The sequence below is a fragment of the Elgaria multicarinata genome, chromosome 1 (assembly GCF_023053635.1).
Source record: "Elgaria multicarinata webbii isolate HBS135686 ecotype San Diego chromosome 1, rElgMul1.1.pri, whole genome shotgun sequence".
Taxonomy (NCBI): domain Eukaryota; kingdom Metazoa; phylum Chordata; class Lepidosauria; order Squamata; family Anguidae; genus Elgaria; species Elgaria multicarinata.
In genome coordinates, this window is record NC_086171.1 from 98,276,298 (window position 1) to 98,298,310 (window position 22,013).

At 43.9% G+C, this 22,013-nt stretch overlaps 1 protein-coding gene across 5 annotated transcripts in view; it reads left to right on the forward strand.

Annotated features, from left to right (window-relative positions):
• PBX1 (PBX homeobox 1) overlaps nt 1-22,013 on the forward strand; it is a 295,026-nt gene that overhangs the window by 16,211 nt on the left and 256,802 nt on the right. The gene's annotated exons all lie outside the window — the stretch shown is intronic.

The window sequence follows — 22,013 nt, forward strand, 5'->3', positions numbered from 1 at the left end:
CCATGGGTGAGCAAATTTATAGTGTCCTGGAAAAAAATTTCTGGGGTTAGGCAAAGAATCTGAGCTCACTTACCTGTCCAATAAACAGATGCAGATTTTGCATGAACGAGGTGTTTCTTGTTTGTCTGAATAGATCTAGGGCCTGTTCAGAAAACTTGCTAACTTACAGTTAGGCCACTAACTTTTTTGCAGCAAATGGTTAATCACCATGTTTAAATGGTGATTATGTAGCCCCCATGGTTCAGAAAGGTTCACAAGACACGCTAAGTCATGGGTTACACAACACACTAAGCCATAATGTTGTGCTCAAAATGCTTAACCACTGTGGCTTAGTGTGTCATCTGAACAGGGTCACAGATATTATTGCCCTTTAGCCATTCATATTAGAGTTATGTTACATGTATTTGCATATATTGTGAAATCCAGGTGATGTTTTGGACTAGAACTCCCATCACTCCCAGTCAGCATAACCAGTGGTTAGGGATTATTGGAGTTGGAGTCTTAAATAATTGAAGCACGTCTGACTGCTTACCCTCGTTGTAGTTCAACCTCAAATCTAACTACTGTTGGTCCACTTGGCAAACAACTTGATATTGTTTTCAAGCATAAGCTTAGTTTTAATTCTAGTCATCCTGGTTGGCTTCCCTCAGCTCCTGCCTCCCTGCACCCCCCAAAAAAGATCTATTTGAGCCTGCAGCCTTTGCTTGTTGATTATGCACTTCTGTGCTTGGGGTCCAAGCTTCATTTTTTTCTTACTTGTAGAGAAGATTTCTGTTGGATATTTTGGGGACTTGGAAGGGGAGGGGGTCTTTGAGAATTAAGGCCAGAGCCAGGTTGTCTCAGTATATTCAGTTTATACCACTTTAACTGAATTTACAAATTCATAAATAATCAGCAAATAAACTCCAAAAATGCCCATCACTTCCCCATCAGAGGAAAAAATGCCTCCATTGTTTCATTGGCTCCAAGGCTCCTAATTCCTCTCCCCACCCATTACTGGTCTCACAACTGAAAGCTTTAATTTATTCAGCATACAATCTCTTTACTTCACTGCTTTCTGTAATTTATACCTTATACTGCCTGCTGTCTCGAATTATTTAACTCCGTAAGGCATTTAGTGAGAGACTGGGTACAAAATCGCTATGTGGAATAAGGCTTGGTTAGACAGTCTGCCTTTCACATTATTAGTCGGATTTTAAAATATAGCCCTAATCAGATACTCCCAAAGGAACAGACGACAAGAAGAATTACACACCAAGGGCCAGTTTGCACAGTTATTTGCTTCTCCATTCGTATAGCCTGTTCCTAGTCACATGTGTGCAAGCAATTGCGTGGAGAAACAGGAGCATGAGAATAGGAGAAACAGGAGCATGTACATGGTTACAGCCAGATAAATTCCCATGACCAGGGCAATTGCAAAGGATGAATATGATTGCAGGATACAAATAGTCCAGCTCATACTTCTGTTTCTCCATATAAACATGAGCATGTGTGTGAACAAGTGTGTGCCATATTTGCTTGCTATGTGTTGCTCACATAGATAAAGATGATAAAATAATGAGGTGACCAGAGAAAGTAGAATCCTTAGCAGTCTCCATCTGCAACCCCTACATGAATCATTTAAGGAATGGTCAGAAGCATTCAAAGGTAGCCTTACCATGAGTCAATGTGATATGGCCTGCATATCACATTGCGATATGGCCTGCAGAAGCCCTGCCCTCTTTTGTATCTGGCCACTCTACTATAGCTAGTGTAGCTTTAACTGTTGTGATGAAGAGGGAATTTCACCCACTTCAATTGACACCTGCTGAAATTCCATTTCCTACATTACTGTTAAAGATACAAGAGCCCTGTCCTCCTTTTCATAGGGTCACCCTAATTTATAGGAGTAGAATTGGATGCAGTGAAATCTGACCTATGGTTTGTAATCCATTGGGATGCTGAGCACAACACACACACACCAAAAAAAAAATGAGCTACAAGAGAATAAGTCACTCCAGGGACATTTTGGAAATACACTGAGTTTATTTCAGCATGACTGGCCAATTAGCAGTGTTGAATTGGTGGGAAATGTGAATTGTTGGTAGTGGGGGAGTAATGCAAAGTGAGGATCATCTCAGGAGTGGGCATGTTTGAGAAATTGTTTTCCGTTATCCAGCATTTGCATTAGGTTTATTATCACCTTTGTGTTGGCTCAATACTATCTGTGTGTGTGTGAGAGAGAGAGAGAGAGAGGGGGGGGGGAGGATATGCTGCTATCTAAGCCTTTATTGGGATAGGGAGGTGTGAGAGTGAATGTCTTGTGCTTTTTGTTCAGACAGGGTTGGGTAGGATCCAATTCCGAAGTTGACATTTGGCTTCTACTAATGTCTTGTCCTTCTTTCTTGTTCTGTGAATTCTTCAGCAAATACACCTCCTGAGGCATCTACAGAGGATTAAGGAAGGGTGTATCTACCAAAGCATTCTCCCCTTCCTCCCCCTAGCTGCTTCTTGCTATTTGCAGAGCCTGTATTCTGATTTTACTCAACATTTCCCGAGGTGACTGGAATTTGCTTTCTGCCTGTTTGGGCCAGTCTCTAACATTTACACACCTGGAATACCTTAAGCTTTGCACACAGGACAACAGAATGGAGCCCCATAGCTTCCTTCAACCTCCTCGTTTAGGGTGTCATGATGGGAGGAGCCAGCTGAGTTCCTTGTGCAAGTATGGACCATTGTAGGCTATAAAACCTTCTGGTCTAAAATCTTTCAAGAAAGGTTTGAGAAGGCTTGCATTGGAAATGGAATTGGGTGAAGAACATCCTGTTTGTGGGCAGGAGGTTGACTAGATAGATGTACCATTCTGGTGTCTGTGTGTGTGTAGCTTTTAATTATGTTTGAGTGGGAACAAAGGGATTTCCTTCTGAACTTGGAATGGATTGGATCTAGATACCCATTGTAAACACATTGTGGGTTTATAGCACACTAGCTGATATACCCAATGTTGTTCGGGCCCCCCGAAGATATGTCAGTGAGGTAATAATCTTAAATTAGTAGTCCAGTGCTAGACCTGTGAGTTAACTTTTAAATGAATTAAATTAGTGTTCGTTCTCTCTCTCTCTCTCTCTCTCTCTCTCTCTCTCTCTCTCTCTCTCTCTCTCTCTCTCTCTCTCTCTCTCCCCCAGAATGCAGGCCAGGGCCGCCTAGCAGCCCCAGCTCTCCATGGCCTGCTTCACCATCTTCTGCTCCGGGCTCTTGGCAGGAGCTAGGAAGCCTCCAAGGTTAGCTGGGTTGAAGGCCTGCGCCTACCTTGGCCTGTGCTTCTCTCCTACCAGGTGCTCCAGCTGGAGGCTATACTGAAGCACCAGGGCTGGCCTGGGCACTTGCCGCCTTCGTCGGTCCTACTCAGGCCTGAGGAAGAAGCTGCCATAATTTCTCTTGTAGTTTTCATTTTCTGTGGGGACAACTGCTGGCATGCCTTTCACCGTGGTGCCTGACTTGCCCAATGGGAGTCCTGCCACCAAGGCTCATGGGAAGTGTAGTCTGGCCGAGTGGTCCATGATGCCTGTAGGTAGGCTATGAGGGAGCCAGCCAACTGAGTGACAGATAATTAGCTCAGTCATTGCCATCGGCTATGGGCCCAGACCGAAGCCTCCTCCCCTCCTGCTCCCGATGGAGCTTAGCAACAGAAGCATCTGGCCACAGGCACTTCAGGCCCAGGATGGCGAGCCACTTCCAGATGATGGCTGCCAGTCTTCCCTCTGCCCAAGGCATGCTGGGAGTTGTAGGCATAAGCCTAGGTCCCTGAATAATGTGTTAATCTTTGAACACCATCTGATGTGTGGTGGGAGACAACTGGAGAGCGGGCCTTCTTAGTTGTGTCACCCTGCTTATGGATATCTTTTTCTCAGGCAGGCTGCATTAATGAGTTTCCAGTGCCAAGTGCATTTTTAAAATTATTTTTATTTTCCAAGGTTTTTTAACTTGATGAGATTTTTCATGCTGCGTTTCATGCTGTCTGATTTTTCTACTTTGTACAACCAGACCTTTCAGCATGCCAGATTTCAAGTTTCTAACTCATCTGGAAGTGGGTAAACATTTCTGGACATACATGACACACACATACTTTCCGCTTTATTGGTAGAGATAATAACATTTTCTTCTACTCAATGGGACATCATCTTACTTATTTTGTAACTTTTAGTATTCATATCCACAAGACAGTTTATTGTATTCTCAGTATGGCACTGTAGGTTACCGCACAGCTGGGAGCAAGGAAGAGTCCCTGGACAAGGCTTGGTACCCTTTCCCCTGAGGTGTCTTTAGGCCAGCCAGGCAAATTAACCAGGCTAGTGGTGGGGCTGGTCAGTGCAAGCCTAAGCACCTTGACCTATGAGTGTTTATCCCAAGCTGTCCTTTTAAGTAAACATAAATGTGCTGAGTGCGTATTGAGGCTAATTTTTAAATCATGCTTTTATACTGTTTGTTTTATACTTTGAATGGTTTTAATTTTTGTGAACTGCCCAGAGAGCTTCAGCTATTGGGCAGTATAAAAATTGCAATAAATAAATAAATATATAAAACCGGGGAGCGGGGGTGGAACTAGCGAAGTGTAAAGTGTATTGTGCCATATATGCTTAGCAGTTGTTCTCCATTGCGAATGCACAAGGAAACACTAAAGCCAAACAGCTTTTGAATCTGCTAAGACCGATTTGCAACTGGCTTATGTATCTTGCTGTAGCCAAAAACGTTGCTTTACCCTTAAAGAAAATAAGGGGCCTCTTTCCTTCCTCTGGCCTATTCTAGATTTCAGTAAGGAAAACTTAAAATCTACATTCATATACAACCTGCAGAAATATTCAATCTCAAAATACAGAGTGTATGACAGGAATGAATTCCTGCATGAAGGGTGGATTCCTGCATTGAGCAGGGGGTTGGACTCGATGGCCTGTTAGGCCCCTTCCAGCTCTGCTATTCTATGATTCTAAAGTGGATCTTAGGTGCTCAGTTCAGATTTTAGTTCTGAACTTGCAGTATTAATGAGCTACTTGTACATATTTCCAGCACTGGAGTTTGAGATTATCTGTTAGAGTAAGACTATTTAGAGGTTCTGGCTTTGAACCTCCGCTGTTGTCGATGTTATTGTTGGGGTAGGCTTTTGGGCAAATGTGATCACAATCTGTTGTGATTGCCAATACAGTCTCCCAGTGCTTGCCATCTGGTGGTCTGTGTTTCCTTCCTGAGAAAGGGACAGTTTGCCTATCCAGAACAAAGACTGCTGGCATTATGTGGGAGGGAAATGTCCTTTGAGTTATCTTGAACCCAGTGATGTAGATTTGCCAAACTCCTCTGGAAGGAGGAGACTCCAGGCAATTAAGCAATTATCGTGTTCCCTTGCTCCTCAAATTGAACATGGTGGCTCCCCACCCCACTTGAATTGTGGAAGGAGGAGGGGAAACTGAGAAAGGACAAATGAGAACCATATCAAGAGAATCTGGCTGTAGGAAAAGAGCTAGACAACCTCTCAGTGGAAGGGGGAATTTGCTGTAGGGGAGAACCCGCAGTGGCTTTAATTGGGCCCTTTTTCAGAACATATGCAACGATGCATACAAACTTTTATGACAGCTTTTGGCCTTCTCTCCTCCCTTGTCTTCCTGCTGCCTTTTTTGGGGGTTGGGGGGTTGGGGTGGGGGTTACTGTTTTCAAAACATCTCTGCATCCAACAACAAGCTGCGCTCCCAGAATCGCCTGCTCCAAGATTCAGGTTACTATTCTCTCCTGACCTTGTAAGCTTTGCCTTTTTTATCCTTTCTGGTCATCCCTATTCATCCTCCTCCTTCTCCTCCTCCTCTCTGACTAAAGCTGTCTTATTGCTCCTCAAGTTTCTAGCTTTTCCCCTCCCGCAGTTTTTTTGGGATACAGAAGACACTCACTGTATGGCAAACTTTCAGCCTAATTTGTACAAGTCTGACTGAAGATGTTAAAGGTGCAAAAAGACTGAGGAGATGTAAAAGGTCCAGTCCAGGTCCAGGCCCGATTCAAAGTGCTGGTATTGACATTCAAAGCCCTAAAGCGTTTGGGGCCAGGTTATCTGAAGGAACGCCTCCTCCCATATGTACCTACCCGGACCTTAAGATCATCTACAGGGGCCCTTCTCCGTGAGCCCCTGCCAAAGGAAGTGAGGCAGGTGGCTACTAGGAGGAGGGCTTTCTCCGCTGTGGCACCCCGGTTGTGGAACGAGCTCCCCAGAGAGGTCCGCCTGGCGCCTACACTGTACTCTTTTCATCGCCAGCTGAAGACCTTTTTATTCTCTCAGTATTTTAACACTTAATTTTAATTTAAATTTAAATTTTACTGTTCTAATTCTGTATTTTAATCTTATATCAACTTTGCTGTGTGGTTTTATCCTGGTTGTGCTTTTTATCCTGTATTTCTTAATTGTGTTTTAACCTGTTGGGTGTTTTACTGTGGTTTTAATTTTTGTGAACCGCCCAGAGAGCTTCGGCTATTGGGCGGTATAAAAATGTAATAAATAAATAAATAAATAAAAGAACAAAGTGATTCTCCTTTGAGATAAACTTTGAGGGAGTTTTGCTTCTGTAGAAAGGAAAAACCGTTTTACAGCTGAGGCACACCAAGCCATAGCAATGAGTGCCCAGCCTAAGCTCGAACTGTGAATCTATGGCAGAGAATTATTCAGCAGAAATAACAGTTAAGTAATAGAGTCCAGATTTTAAAAGGAGCCTCTAGAATTGCATTGAGACTAAAGAGGAAGTGGAGTTGAATCCTTTCTCAGTATGTCATTTCCCCAATTTAACCCCACCACGCACCCATGTTGCTTCCAGGACTTACTAGTTCTGGAATGTAGAAAGAAACATATTTTTGAGCGTGTGTAGATTGAAGGACTGTAGCTCCTTGCCTTTCTCCATGCTTAGAACGCAAGGTTGCCTCAGCGCATGTGCTGAGGCAGAGAATCCAGTAAAGAGGCTGAGCCCATAACCTGTTCACTCCAGAAGAATAACCGAGACCTGCTTCTTTAAAATTGGGAGGGCTGGAGGCCGGGGCTCTCTTTGGGACTGGAAAACATGGCTCTCTGGCGGAATCAGGACATTTGGAGGGTTGGATTAAGTTGAGAATATTTATTACCTGTTTTAAGTCAATGTTTTTGTGCACACATGGAACTTCACTGCTTGATAGAAGTGAGGATTTGAAGGGGGAAGGCTTATTTTTCACACTTGATAAGGTGGCAGAACCTCATTCTGTCACTCTGGGACAGAGTTTGCGTCTGTTGTCACTTCCATAAGGAATGAGTGTGTGTGTCCTGCCCACATAACATGGACCTGCCCTCAGCACTTGCTTCTCTATGTACAGAAGTCAGAGGTTCTGAGGTAAAGTAGTAACTTCTGAATTATTTATTTATTATTTATTTATTTATTACATTTTTATACCGCCCAATAGCCGAAGCTCTCTGGGCGGTTTACAAAAATTAAAACGTCTCTGTAAAACCAAACGTGTCTTTATCATTGGAAGACATAAAAATCAGAAGAATTGTTCAAATTTACTCAAATGCATACTGTAATCAGGATATTTTATCTAACATGGTGGGGCGTAGACTGTAGATTGTGAAAGGAAGTGTGTGTGTGTGTGTGGTAGCAATGGAAGGAAGTGGACTGGAGCTTAATGAACAAATAAATAAATAAATAAATAAATAAATCTTTGCCTGCTGGAAGCCTTATTAGGATCCCCTCAGACTTCCAGTTCTTTATCTGTTCTAAAAATGAAACCCTAACAGGGTCAGGATATTTGTGGTTGTTACCTGTGTAAGAGGTCTTACTCCAGGCTTTGCAAAGTGATAAATGGCTGTGTGGAATTCTAGGCCTCACTGCAGAAGTGTCCTGGTGTGTGGATGGATGTGAGGTTAGCATTTGTATCTAGAAAGCATAAAGGTGGGGATTATGCACAGATCCATATAAATGTCAATCAGCATGTATGAAAAGTGAAAGTGTGCCTGCTATAGCTGAAGAGTTGCTAGTTTCCCTCTGAAAAGCCTTGTGACCAATAAGGCTAAAAATGTTGTTTCTGTTGGGCTAGATCTCAAACATAGCTTGTAGCTGAGGGGTGGAAAGAAGGGTTTCTGACAACTTTCAAATAGGGAAGAGTAGTAGGCATCAGTGATTTTTGGGGTGGGGCATGCATGTACACCCCCATTCCCCCTCTCAAGTTTTAGCCTTGTGTTTTCAGGCAAATGCCTGAACAAAGCTAGAGACAGGGCCTTTTTAGTGGCAGCCCCACATTTCTAGAATTTTCTCCCTAAGGAAGTATTCTGGCCAAATCTATATCTGCCTTTAAACAAACCTTCTAACATTACTGTTTTATTGATGTATTAGACGTATTGGTTGTTAGCTGCTGCTGTTTTTATCTGTTTCTCTGATTTTATCTGTTAGGGACCACAGACAGGCCAAATTTGGCCTGCAGGCCTGAGATTCAACATGCCTGCTGTAGCTGAAGAGTTGCTAGTTTCCCTCTGAAAAGCCTTTTGAGCAATGATCAGTTTTTCGGGCCTTTTTTCATCATCAAGACCAATGTGGTCTTCCAATAGGGCGGAGGCATTGTCCATGGCTTATGATAATCTTCAGGGGGGGAAATATGATAGGCATCAGCCAAGTTCAGTCTGTTGCAGCTTCTGCATTGGAATTAATAATGAAAAACCAACGAAGTCCGTTTTTTCTGAAGACCCTAACTAATCAGAAAGATGAAATACCAGATGCGTGGGGCTGTAAAACGTGTTCCTCATTTGCAAAAAATTCTCAATAGGGCTTCTCTCCTTAGTACTTTCATTCTTTCCTTGTATGTTTCTGGGGAGTGGAACTCCGTCTTGCCCTTCCCGAGGTTCCCATTTCCCTTGAAAATTCCACAATGACTTTGAAAAGAAGAAGAAGAAGAATTCCTATGTGTTTTTTATAAATTACAAACCCTTGTTTCTGCTGCTGAAGGAAGGATTTGTTTGAGAAAGGAGCTGTGCTGGCATCCTCCCTTACTGAATGTGCCCCCTGGGAAGGCAGCTTGAATATCTGTCTTCTTGGTGCTTCCAGGGGCTGTTGTTGTGCTGAAGGGGACAGTGGAGGACCCCTCCCCTCCTGATCTTTCTTTCTGTCTTTTGGAAAGCTGTGCCTGGTGTGTTTCACCCTGTTCTCCTTCCTTCCCAACGGAGTTCACTGAAAGTTCGTCTCCAACCGATGAACAAAGTGGCTCAGACCTTTTCCTGACTTCTCACCCTTTGTCCTCATCATTCCATTTAAGGCAAGATTCCATCGCTACCAGGGGTTGGCAGACTAGGCATGGCGAACTCTTCTGTTAAAAACAACAACACCTCCTACTAAAAAGAGAGGGGCACATTTAAAAATAAAATTAATAATGATAGCCCCACACTAGCACTCTCATTTTGAAACTGTAGTGTGGGAGGGAGAATGGCCTTCAGCATTTAAAAATGATACAATGCTTTGAGCATTTGCTCAAGGATCGTCCGAAATCTGGAACTGGCATTTTTCCCTCAATCTCACCTATCTCATGGGGATGTTTGAATAAAGTGAGGGATGGGGGCACCTTAAGCTTGTTGGAGGTTGTTGGGGTATTGTAGTACTCAATAGAAATTCCACTCTACAATTTCAGTTCCATTTTGAATTGAACATTGAGGCATTGATCTGCCTCAATGTGGTTTCAGATTTTTACCGTCAGGTTGTTTAAAGCACTGTATATACCAATGTATGGGAGACCTCCAGTTGTTTTATATTAAGTCATAGTTCTCATAGTTATTAGCAGATTATAATTGCTCCTTCACCATTTTAAATGCTGTTTTGGAAGAATAAAATAACTAACATTGTGACCTGCCCTTTAATCAATAGCACCATAGCTCAGTAGTAAAGCAAATGCCTTGTATGCAGAAGGTCCCAGATTCAATCCCATGGTATTTCCACGTAGGGCTGGAAAACCTCCTGCCTGAAATACTGGAGAGCAGCTGCCAATCAGAGCCTACTGTGCTGGGCAAGACAGACCAATGGCCTGGCTGTGTATCAGGCAGCTTCCTATGTTCACACATTTGCAAAGAAGATTGATGAGAGTCTACATAGTAAGCCTGATGGTGTGCATGCTATTCCCCCTGTTCTCTCCCCCACCCACCCCGGCTCTAAAACTGGACATGATTCCAACTATTTAGCTCTATGTCCCTAGAAATCTATGTCAGAAATAACTTATTGCCGCAAGAACCCATGGAGCAGCTCAGCGGCTTTAAAACATTCTATTTCCAGGGAACTTAGTGTCTGCCATGTATCACAAGTGCATTGCAGATCATTTCTGGGGAAGGTTTAGTTGGGTCAGTTCTCTTGGTTTTGTTTCTAGAAAATGTTTTGTATAGTTGTCTCTCGTCTGCATCTAAAGTCTTGTCTCCTTTTTGGGGATGTGTTTGGGAAATCATTGGACTTCAAAGTGGCTCTCTGGCATGACTGGTGCTGTAGGTTGGTGCAAGAAAGGCAGATGAAATCAAACTATAATTCCCAGAAAGCAATATGATAAATTGCAAGCTGGGAGAAAACTTTTAGAAAACTAATGCTCATCTAGAAAACTAGTAAATATCAAACTAATTCTGCACTAGGCCAGGGAGATTTTGCCCATTATATTGCAAACTACTGGTTTGTCTTGTTATGGCAGACAGCCCCATAGAGTACACCATTGTGTGACCAGTAATATTAGCTACTACCATGGCAGATCTAATAGAAGTTGGAATGCTAATCTAGAGCAGATTGGTATGAAGATGATTGGACATGGGGATATTGCCTTGGATTGTGTGGTATAGCCCCATCTTTCCCTCAAGGAGATTGCCAGTTGAGCCAAAGAGCTGGAATGTTCTACTATTACTATTACCACCATTTCTCATCCCTTCCGAATCCCAACCTTTCATATTGCTTCTAAGGCCAGAAGTATACATAGCATTTTTATATATTTCAGGTATCACCTACCTCTGCTTCAACATTTATCCATTGTTGTTTCTTCTGAATTTTTCCTTTGTGGCATTATTCTCCAATTCCAGCTGGTTTGTCCCCATTTTTCCTATCCTTTCGCTATAGGTGGCTGTTATTACACTATTCCCATTTGCAGGCTTATTCATAAACTCTTTTAATTCTGAGTCTTTCTTGAGGTGGGTTAATAGTTCAAACTCATCATTTTTCTTTGGGGTTGAAGTTGTACAAAAGTGGCCTGCTGCGAGATTGTTCTAGTGTCTAGGCCCTTGGCAGCTTAGGGAAGTAAGGCAAACAGGGGAAACAAAACAAACTCTCTAGGAAAAGTCAGAATGGGTTATAGAGATATAGGTTGACAGAGGCAGGCAAAGGAAACTGACGTTCTTGGGTCTGATGTTTCATCATAGTCTGTACCACTGAGCATTCCAACACCCCCCACCCCCCACCCCACCCCACCCCGGTTGGTTAGGTGTTTGGGAACTTGTGAATGGGACTTGTCAGGTTCCTGTTAAAAGCGGTCTTTCTGAATCTGAAAAAGTCTTACTACTTTTCAGGTAATGATTTTAACATATTAAAGAAACAAGAAATGGGATGAAAAGCCAGCTTAAGTCATCCAATACTTTTAATAATAGAAATTACATTGAAAGAAACATATTGGGTAAAATTGCAGAATGATTTCTTTAATTATCCCATTCTTGGCATTTTAACAACTACAAAGTACTATGTGTTTTCCAGGGACGTTCCCTAATGGGAACATTTCCCATACAATCTTTATTAGCATTCATGGGAGTGCCAGAGCACTGATGGGACCAGTACAGAGAGTTAGGAGGATTCTTTTTTACCCCCTTTTTTAATTCGGGAAACTTGCAGAATTGTACTGTAAAATTTTGAATTGTTTACCAGTTTCATTAAAACTTCATTTACAACATTCTGCCATTAAGGAATGTTGGGGAGGGTGGTTCTTAACCTTTCACCTGGAACATAGACTTATTCCACAGAATAAAATTCCCTTCTGGACACATCAACATGACTGAATTGGTTTGAACAAGAAAGAATCACTGTATTAACAGATCACAAAAAATCATCCTGGAATCCAGTCGGAGGACATTTTGGGGAAGAAGGTGGGAACCCTCTAGAAGTACCCTCATGGACCTCAGGCTAAATGTATCTTTTGTCTACAGGGTCAAGCATCTTTTAAAAAAAGGTTATGCAAATTTGAAGTATCAGTTGGCTCTGTGCACGGTTCTGATAGGCTGGCCCTATATGATGTCACTAAGAATCTCCCCCTCCCTGATTCCTAAAACAGTAAAAAGTTTTTCTTTAACAATTAGTAAGGTGAGAAATGAATGGATAAATGCATTAACATCTATTTTGAAATACAGCAAAGTAAAATAAAAGTGTAGCCTGAAGTGTTAGGCAAAACTAATGGCTTAACCAATTTTCGATTCGCTGATAAGAATGTCATTCGTTTCATTGGTGAAGCTGGGAAGAAGTTGGGCTTCCCTTGCAGCTGAGGGACTCACTGGGAGCTCTCTTTTTACGTTACGCCTGTCTTCACTCTTCATGAAGTGCTGAGCTGACATAGTGGCTAAGGTTATGCTGATGAGCAAGTTGGTGATTCTTGTGCATCTTTATTTTTATGTTTTACATGGTATATTTTTAGACTGTAGTGCAGGACGGGTTATTTTGAAAATATGTTGCCCTTGAAATACATACAGTGGCTGCATAGAGACATAATGGCAAACCATTGTTTGCATTATGTGCATGGGCAGCCACGAGCTTCATGGTTGCGTGCTCCCTCCTTTTCTTCCCTCTGTGTGCAAGAGGAGGTTCTAATTCTAGTTTGTAGTAAATCAGAGTTTGTCTTTATATCTGAATACAGCAAGCTATGGTTTGCATAAATCATAGTTTGCCATAATCTAGGATCCCAAACCATGTTTTGATCCTGGTTTGCGATCCTAGTTTGCAGGCAAATATGGTTTGCTTCTAATCAGAAATGCAAACTTATAATTTACTTTCCCTTCTGCTAAGAGAAAGAGAAAAGGAGAGGAGGAATCTCACAAACCTGAGGCTTATGATGTCTTGTGCATGTAGGCAGTAAACCGTTACATCTGAATGCAGTAAGTAAGATCAAGATAGTCAAGGTTTAGGAAATGTTAGTTTTTCCATTAAAAATAATGGCTAAAACAACCTCAGTTGCCAGTTTTTGGCAGCTAGGAAGGAGCTACTTATTTCCCAAGGGGGTGGGGAACAGTCCTGGGCTTGTTCTAGGGTGTGATAGAGATGGCCTGAAAAAAAACTATGGAAATATTCAGGGGGAAAGCTGTTTCCCCCCCAAAGACTGTTTTTGTCCCCCCACAAAAAAAACGTACTGGCTTTGGATCATGAAGTGTTTTCTTTTAGAATCTAAGACAAGGTGTTTATATATTGTCATACAGTCTTTATCTTCCCCAAGGGAATTCTAAAAATTATATAATAAGACATTTATACAAAGACGTAAGAGATGTAAAATGTTTGGAAATAATGAAAACGTGACAAAAATGCATTTTAATCCTTATTGTAAGATTATTATTGTAGTTATTCCTTCCATTCCTTATTACAATTATTCATCTAATTTATCTTTTACTGATATCAAGTTATGCTCAGTTTCCCAACATGTGAATGAAGTCATCATACCACATAATAGTGTGGAAGAAAACGTTGACAGTTTTGTTTTTTTGACAGTTTGTTTTTTCTTCTACAGAGTTCAGTGTTTCTAGGCTTGTTCTGGTTAGGTGTCGTAGCAGTCCGTTAACGTAGTTCTAATTCAAACACCACATGTAAAAAAATAGTGCTCTATACAGCTTCAGATCCAGATCTGAATTCTGCTTCTGCGGGCTGCTTTGGACAGAATTGGTCCAGCTGTGAACTGGGGCAGGGCAGTTTTGAAGTGCTTTGTACCAATCCAGGCATTGGAATGAGAAGAGAAGAAGGAAGCACTGCTCCCTTCTCCTCCTCTCATCCTGGCTACTGTGCTAGCAGCAGTGCAGGGGGGCAGGAGAAGGACGAGAGATTCCCATCCTCCCACTCATCCACCCCTGTCAGCTGTGCTGCCTCCAAAGTAGGAGTTGCACATAATTCAGATGTCCGAAGCCCAATCTGGATCCAAAGCCGGTTGGATTGGGCCCAAATTGAGTGGAGATGGGTTGGGGCCAGTTTGGAAGATCCAAATTGGACTCCGAAGCGGGTTAGGGGGTCTATGCACAGTCCTTGGAAAAACCCACTGTAGGTTATCTTGCTGTTGTCACTAGATGTAACGGAACAACATGTGGTCTATCCCACCTATGTTTCTTTCTTTTAAATTAACTTTACAAGCTTGGGTCCATTGAATTCAATGCCACAGTGTTTAATAAAGTTCTCAATTAGGCCACACCACTAGAGAATGCTGACTCCACTATAAAAGCTTTAACCACTTCCACCAAAAAACCCCACACACCTCTCTACCTAAAAGAATCAGTAGTCTGGTTACCTTGGGGAGGCATGGGGTTGACATCACTTGACCATTAGCCGTGCTGCCTGAGGCTGAAGCCCATATTATATGGAGGGCACCAGGTGAGGCAAGGCTCACCTAAAGTAATGTGTGCTAAAAGTATAAGTATTGCTTATTTTTCAGTGTCTGTTTCCTTCTGCAAAAAAAAAACCAGGGAAAAATTGTATTTTCCCCATGGGTTAAAAATTTCCGGAAATTTTACATCTCTATTGTGGGTCTAAAAAAACAGTTATGGGTGCAATCCTATGCATGTTTAGACAGAGAAAAAGTTGTACAACTCCCAGCATGTCCTAGCCAGCCATGCTACTTGGAGAATGCTGAGAGTTGTAGGACTTTTTTAGGTCTAAACATGCATAGGATTGTAGCCTAAAGTTATTAAGTTAGACATTAAGTCCTTAACTTGGCAAACTGCTGTGGAATCCTATTTACCCATTTTGGTTAGCCATATTTTCCCCCTGCAGGATCAAGCCCAAGAAGAGCCAGTTTTGCTAGTTGGCACTGGAAGCTAGCTGTCAACAGCACTGATTGGCTGGCACTTGTGACCTCTTGACACCATCCCATTCTCCAGAGCAATTTTTCCAAATTTAGCAAAATGTATTGGTTAAAAAAAGACTCTGAACAAGAATTTAATTGGCTAATCCTGCAGAGAAGGCCCTTGAAGGAGAAAAAAAAGTGGATAGTTGATCTGAAGCATTGCAGGTTGGGGAAGAAATTAGTATTGGAGTCCAAGCAGGTACACATGATGATATAGTTTTGTTAGTGGAAACAAAGGTTTCAGTTTTAAAGGAGATGCAGAATGAGTTGCCACATAGATTTGTCTTGTCCTTTTAAAAATCCATTCCTTCAGAGCAACAGATGTTTGTGTGCTCATTCTTTGGTCTCCCCAGTATATTTCAGCATCTTGTTTGCTTGAACCTTAATAATAGCTTGGAAAACATTCTGCCTGCACATTCCCCCCCCCCCCCCCAATTGCCAGCTCTTTCTCAGACCTCAGGTCAGTGGTGCGCTTCCCATTCTGCTTTCAGGAATATGCTACCCCAGTCAGGCAGGGCATTCCCTTGGGTCCTTAGGCCAGGTCTGAGGCCTCTCAGCCCTTCTCCTTCATGCTCTCCTTGCTCAGTGCTTGGGTAATTGTCGCCTCTTGTCTACTAATGATTATAAATTAGTGGCTGAGTGTATAAAACGTTAATGAAGTTCTGTGTGTGGAACCATTATGAGTTCCCAGGATGGCATGTAAAGGTTGGCTGCTCTGGTAAAAGAAGTCGGTTGGTGTTCGGTCTTTCGAGGTGTTGAATTTCAGCTGGCTTGTACTGGATTTCTGGGAGGAACCAAAGCCAAGCCTGCAGCAGGACTCCAAACAGCTTGGAGGGAGCAACATGAAGCTCGCTTTTGCTGCTGAAAGAAATGCCTGAAGCCAGGCCTCTCCCTCCCCAGCGAAATCAAATGAAGTTAACAAAACAATGAATAATAAGGAAATGGGTGATTCTTAATATATTGAAACAACAAAACTTACAACAATGTAGAACTGTACACTTTGGTAAAACCATTATGAGCATCTGTTAAAAATAATGATGAATTACAGTTACTCTAGAGGAGGCAAGGATGTTGTGAGTTTCTCTGTTCATGAGTCATGTTCAGCTCATCAGGCTAAGTCCTGAGATGCTTCATGTGAAATAGTTGATATGTATAGACTCCATACATATATATAGACACGAATTCTCTCCAAACTCATAAGGGCAAAAAGCATCACAGAATTATACAGCCATCAAGTAGAACAGAGAGGATTTCAGTACCCTTAATCCCAACTCCCTTCTCCCTGTTATACCCTACCCATTAATCCAGGGAATTTTCAATACATTACGTCTACAACCTGCTTACCGTCCCATCTTTCCGTTTACTATTTCCCCCCGACAAGGTAACAGCATCTCTCTGTCCTCCCAGAGTACCATCTAAGCATGTGCAGAGTGGTTTCCCCTCTTATTTGATCACCATTCTTGAATCTGGGCTTCTGGGTAGAGAGAGGTGACTTTCAGATAGATGGCTTTGAAAAGCTAAGTACTGCTTTCATCTATTGCAACCACATGGCTCCACTTTATTCTTTATGTGATTCTGGAATGTGCTGAAAAAGAGAGAGACACAGTGGTTGTGCTTTTTAAAAGTAGTCTTTAATAGTAATCTTGCCTTCCCCCTTCCTGCCCCCACCAATACAGGTTTGTGGACTAGGATGCCAGGTCCTCACCCAGAGACCATGCTTATATCTTTACATGACCTGAAATAGTGAACAAAACTTCAGACTTTACACCTTCTTCCTCATTCCTTCCCTGGTCTTTTGGCTCATCCTATACCCACCCCTGCTGTGCTCAGTAGAATTCTAATATTGTCCCACAGCAGCCAGAAAGGGAGGGGTGGCATAATTATTATTATTATTATTATTTATTTATATAGCACCATCAATGTACATGGTGCTGTACAGAGTAAAACAGTAACAATCTAACAATCTAAATCTCCTCTCCATCCTTTGGAGCATTTAAAAGCATAGGGCGAATGTCTCCAGATGAGGATCTGGCAATCTTACGTGACATGATTGAAAGCTTGTAGACTACTGTTCCAATAAAAGGTATCTCCTTTTGTCTGTGTGTATTCTGAAGATGTAAATTCTTGAATTTCTCAGAAATGTCAACATCCTCAGAAGCTTATGTTCTTTTTCGTGGTCTCTGTGCATCACACTTAATGGGGCTCTGCGCCTGCGCGGAGCCTACGTCGGACTTCTAATAGATGAGAATCTTTTGGGCGGGAACTCCTCCCCCAACCTCATGTGGTATATATGCAGTGTTCCCGCCCACTCCCTCAGTTCCTCTTCGACCGCCGATGCTACTGCCTCATCGCGACTAGAGTTACATACTCACCTTGCTGAGACCGTCGTTTATTCTTCGTCTTTCTTCTCCATTCTTCTTCTCCTTCTACTATTCTTCGTTTTCTTCTCCTAAAAAAAAAAAAAAAAAGAATTTCTTCAGTTTCTACTTAGCATTTTTTGTCCGCCACGCACCTCCAGGCGCATGGCCTCTAAGGCCCCATTTACAAAATGCATCCAATGCGGCAGTAAGTTGCCTCCCTCCGACAGACACAAACTTTGCCTCTTGTGCCTCGGAGAGGGTCACGTAATCGAGACTTGCAGACATTGCATGTCCTTTTCTAGACAGGCCAGAAAAAACAGAGCCGACAGACTAAAAGCTCTCCTCTGGCAGAAGGCCCTCCTTGCAGTTGACTCTAACCGACCATCTAATATGGCCGCCATGGAAGACTCTTCGGCGTCTACCTCACTAAATCCACCCACGAACCCGCCTATATCGGGTGTGTCGACGGCACAAACTGCAGCTAGGAAGCTCACTAAAAGAGCAAAGAAGTCCAAACCTTCTTCTGAAAACCAACCAAAGAAGAAAAAGGACAATACTAAACACCGGAGTCCAATAAGGATTACTCCACCACCACCGCCACCCTTACTCGACTCTCCAATTCAAATACTGGTGTGGTCACCACTACCCCCGCTGGTTATTGAACCTATTTCAACAGCATCAGAAGGAGAAATTAGGGAGCTCTCGCCCCTGAGGCAACCTCCCAATTCAAGAGATCGGTCTCGAGAAACATCTGCTGATCGACCGATTCCACCTAATCAGGCTGCTGACACAGTAGCGCCTCGGCACCGACAGTCGGCGTCTCCACCTCAAATCCGACCACGGAGCAGATCCCCCTCGCATCCCTCTTCTCGGGACAGGGGAAGACAGCACTATTCCGACCATAGTCGATACCGTACCCGTTCCCGGTCTCCGCATGGGGATTGGGACCGTTCCTTCGAGTATTTCAGTGACCAGCCACGAGTCAAGGCGTTCTGCTGAATGCTTTATTGCTTTAGTGTTTTATTGCCATAAATCTCTGGCCAAGAATGCAGGAGGGAACTGCTGCGTTTTAAGAAGAACACAGTCCTTTAAGTAAAGTACAATAGTTCTAGCCAGAGACAAGTTCTGAAGTGCAAGCCTACCGATCCGGGTCGAAGAACCAAACAGAGGGTGCTGGTGTCAAGGAGCCAAGAGCAAGCGAAGGTCAGGTCCAGTCCGATATCAAGAGCCAAGTCAGTCGTCCAAAATGCCAGGGATAAACGTCAAGCAGAGTCAATCAAGCCAGTCCAGGTCAGGAAACCAAAGTCACAGTCAAACGGTAAGGCGTAGGGCACAGTAGCCACCGGAGGAACGAAAGGTGTTTGCTACACCAGACCAGCGGTCAGGTTCTCCCTTTTCAAACCCTGCCAGCATGACCCCACCCAGATCCCAGCTGTGCCTCATTCCTTCACCTTTTGACCCAACCCCCTCCTACAGTTCAGCGTCTTTTCCCTGCCTGTTCTGCAGGCGCATACTTCGCCTCACCACCTGCATTTGTTCTGCCCTTCTCCTTCGTCTCCTTTCGCGGGGGCTGGGTGGTCGAACCACCTCCGTCTCTGACTCAGCCTCAGGAGCGACAGGCAGAGGAAGCAACTGACTGGCCCGTGGCTCCTCCACGGGACCTGCATTCTCTTCCATGGAATGACTCCCTACCAACTGTGCACTGGTCTCTGGTCCGGCTGTGGGGGAGGAAACACCCTCTACTTCTTGTAAGTTTGCCTCCTCCTCATCTGAGGAGGCTTCCTCGGGTGCAACTCTAACAGAGTACTACAGACCACCAAGTTGTCAGTACTATGAATACTGCAGGGACCATTTTGAGCGAACAAGCTCACGGTACCACGATCGTTACTACGAACCCATATCCCCACGGACTCGACCCAGACAACCGACGCCACCACTACCGGTTCCGCCTAGAGGTTTATCCCTCACCAACCCTCATAGATCTCACCACGCTCATCCACACGACCGTCCACTACCACCTCCACCACCAGTGGCTACTCAAACGCTTACGTCCCATGCTACACACCTCACATCCCCTCTTTCGGAAGAGGATTACGAGTTGGACTCATCTTCGGTCTATTCACCTCCTCCTTCTCTTCCTTCCCCAGAAGATACGGTACCGACCAAAGAAAGAGCATCCCCATCCGAGGAACTTGGGGTTTTTTCCGACCAGATCCTCCGCATGTCTCAAAGCCTCGGTATTGAGGCTCATCAGCAAATTGACCAGGTTAGGGACCCTGTTTACGATGCGGTGTATACAGAGTCCACGGTACCAGTGGCCGTTCCTTTTTTACCAGCTCTACTTCAAACCGTTCAGCAATCATGGACCACCCCCTCTACAATAGCCCCAACGTCAAAGCGTTTAGAGGCCATGTACAGAGTGCAAGAGAAGGACGCATCCTTCCTATTCTCACACCCCAAACCCAATTCTATAATAGTAGAATCGGCTCAAGGAAGATCTCACAAACAACACAGCGCACCTGTTGATAAAGAGGGTCATCGACTAGATGCACTGGGAAGGAAACTCTATTCCACATCATCGTTGGGCCTCAAAGTATCGAATTATGGTGCCATGATGTCAAGGTACCAGCTTTTGGTACCTTGGGACAAGGTCAGATCCCTTTGCGACTTACTACCAGAAGACCAAAGGGAACTTGCGCGAATATTTCAAGCAGAGGCAATGAAGCTCTCTCAACACCAAATCAACATGGCCAGACATCAAACGGATTGCCATGCGAAATCCATGGTAGGCTCCATAGCATTACGGCGCCACGCTTGGCTCCGCTCAGCAGGTCTAACACCAGAAGCACAAACTAGGATCGAAGACCTCCCATTCGACGGGGAAGGTCTATTCAACGCCAAAACGGACGATCAAATGGATTCAGTTAAGAAGGCCCGTACCACAGCTAAAAATATGGGGTTGGGCCAACAACAACAACACACCCAGCCAACTACCAAACCACGCAGATGGTTCCGTAATCAGAATCCATACTTTAACAAACAGTACCCTGAACGCCCACGATACCAAACACAACAACATAGAAAACAGTATCAACCAAACAAACCACGTCCAACCCGTGGTCGACCTGACCCTCCTCAAAGATGTCACCTTTGATGATCTACCAGATATTTGGACACAGACTATCCCAATTCATCCATACCTGGGACACAATCACTACCGATTCTTGGGTTCTCGATATTGTCAAAAATGGATACCGTATTGAATTTATCTCCCTACCTCAATTAGGCTTTGTAAAAATTACAGCTCCATCAAAGGTACTCATCACAGAAACTTCAACTTTACTCCACAAAGGGGCAATAGAGCGAATCACCATCAACCCACACACCGGCGGGTTCTTCTCCCGCTACTTCACAGTTCCCAAACGGGACGGAGGACTTCGTCCCATTTTAGACCTTCGCCACCTAAACAAATTTATCCAACCCAGAAAATTCAGACTCAACACATTGGGAACAATACTACCTCTCCTTCGTCAGGGAACATGGTTCGCATCAATAGACCTTCAGGACGCGTATTTCCACATCCAAATACACCAGATATACCGAAAGTACCTCCGTTTCTCAATCGGTCCAATTTACAGTCCTCCCATTCGGCCTCTCGTCCGCACCGAGAGTCTTCACAAAGTGCATGGCTCCAGTGTGTGGATTCCTTCGAACCCAAGGCATCGAAGTGTACCCGTATTTAGACGATTGGCTTTTCGTCGCATCCGACAAGAACAGACTTCAGTTGAAGTGTATAGGAAACCCACCTTTCCTATACACTTCAACTCTTGAACGCACTCGGTCTATGCATCAACATCGAGAAATCCAGCCTACAACCCACTTAAACTATCCAATTTATCGGGGCGCAGCTAGACGCACGGGATGGAAGAGCTTATCTTCCCCAGGACAGGGCCGCCAAACTCAGTTCCATGGCGACATCAATCTACCAAAACAGACACACAACAGCCCACGCTATCCAGACACTGCTGGGATACATGGCAGCAACGGTGTCAGTTGTACAATGGGCCAGGCTCAAAATGAGGCCTCTCCAACTCTGGTTACTGAAAGTTTTCAACGCTGCATCCGACAGACGTCGAGTCCAATTTACCATCCCACCAAACATAGCAAGATCTCTGCTATGGTGGATGAACCTTTCCAATCTAACTCAGGGCATTCCGTTCCTAACCCCTACACACACCAGGACCATTACAACAGACACATCCCTGAAAGGATGGGGAGCCCATTGCGGCTCCCTCCAAGCACAAGGTCTATGGTCCCTATCCGAGAGCCGATATCACATCAACAGACTAGAACTCTTGGCAGTATGGAAAGCCCTACTCGCCTTCGAACCTCACATCATCGGACACCGAATCCAAGTCCTTACGGACAATACTTCGGTCCTATGGCACCTCAACAAACAAGGAGGCACACGTTCTCCGAGACTAGTCAGATTAACAATACGAATACTTACCTGGGCCATACAGAGGAACATACAAATTACTGCAGTGCACATTGCAGGCACATCCAACACCCCTGCAGATGCACTAAGCCGCTCCAACA